Here is a 1,850-nt window from a genome sequence, read left to right as displayed (position 1 = left end):
ATAAAAAACAAACAAACAAACAAAAAAACCAAATCTCTAAGGTTTAGAAGGGCCAGGTGAGAAATGGTCTTGTTTCAGGCTTGTATGAGAAAGAATATATTGACCGTCCTATGTCTCCTTCTTACGACCAACTGAAGGCTGGAATTGCACACAAAATTATAGAGATCATCTAGTTCAACCACCTCCTAGAAAGATGAGGGAACTAGACCTAGAAAGGTCCAAGTATCTTGTTCAAAATCACATACCAGGCATGTTTCATCCGAGATGCAAGACCAGGTCTCAGCTTGAAACCTCACTTCTCAGATTCAGTCAATTAAACTCTATTAGCCTTTACTATACCCTTGGAAACAGGCCAGCCGTGTTATCTTTCTCAATCCTCGACACAATCCTAATCAGTATGCCTGGGAGTATTATCTCTCTTTTACAGATGACAGCACTGATGCTCAGTTGGGAAAGTGACATGTCCAGGGTCACATGTCAAGAGTGTTGGAAATTTAGGCCTATTTTCCTCCAGGTTTAATGCTTGATCCAGCACACCTGCTACCTTCCTCTGTAGGGCTTGCCTCACAAGTTTGCACAGTCACGTGCTGCATTACCCCCAAGGCCATGCCCCACCACCAGCTTGGTGTGTTAGGGAATAATAGCACATCAAAGGTTTGAGTCACAGCCTTGCTTTCAGTCATGATTTTGTCACTTATTAGCTATATGATTTTGGTCCATGTAACTACCCAATGTGCCAATTTCTTTATCCATATATGAGAGAAGTGGTTTGTTTGACCCCAGCACTTTGGATTAAATAATATGATACATGTAAATCACTCAATACAGTGTGTATCTTGTACAATATACATTCCATGAATGCTAAGTTTAATAGTAAAGGACTCAGATTTTTTAAACCTCGGGATCTGTTTTGGACTATACCAGCCAATGCTTCGAAATTCTTTCCTGAGATTTGTAGAGGTAAAGTCAATTTTAAAGCTCAGACTTGACAAGTCTTGGGTGCTTCAACAACATTCTGTACTAGCTCAGCTAAGTAGAACTATCACAAACAATATGAAACAGGAGTTTCCTATAAAATTAGATGTTATACAATAAATCTGATAAAAGGTAAACAAACCTACTTTAAAATGCTTATGTAATGAAACAGAATTAAAAGATAAATTTAAAGTGGCACAAAAATGTTTAAAATCCATACATGTGATGTGATCCTGAAACATTCATATAAAAATACACATTACAAAAAAAATGATACTTGGATTTCATAATCTTCACCCAGATCAACTTATCTCTTGATTCTATTTTCCACAATTTTTTGGATAGCCTTAATGTAGTGACATGACGAGTCCTAAAAAGTCCTCAGAAATCCCAGTGATATTAATAATAATAAAATATATGTATACACACACATATATATACATGTATAAAGCTACAAAAACACAAGTACATATATGATAACATATGTATAAAGCACTGGGAATAAGCTCACGAAAACATTCATAGTAGACATCTATGAATGATGGGATAATGAGAGGTTATATTTTTTTTACTTTCATTTGTTTGCTTTCTAATTTTGTAACTAAACAGGTATTCCAACCAGAAATTATTTAATTGGTAATATTTATTGCTCATTTACTACTTACTTACCTAGCGCTTTTTTCTCTAAAGAGACAAGATAATGTCTGGAGGCACTTATAGTCATGAAGTTAATTACAGGGAAAAGGCAGGGTAGCCTGGGTTAGAGAATATCATGCCTGGAGGTGTCAAAAGCTATGTAATCCAACTCCCCGTTTGATAAATGGGGACATTGAAGGCCACAAGATCAAATCCCTTGTCTAGAATCAAAGTAGAGC

The sequence above is a fragment of the Ochotona princeps genome, chromosome 3, assembly GCF_030435755.1.
Source record: "Ochotona princeps isolate mOchPri1 chromosome 3, mOchPri1.hap1, whole genome shotgun sequence".
NCBI classification, from domain to species: domain Eukaryota; kingdom Metazoa; phylum Chordata; class Mammalia; order Lagomorpha; family Ochotonidae; genus Ochotona; species Ochotona princeps.
This window is presented reverse-complemented; position numbering follows the sequence as displayed.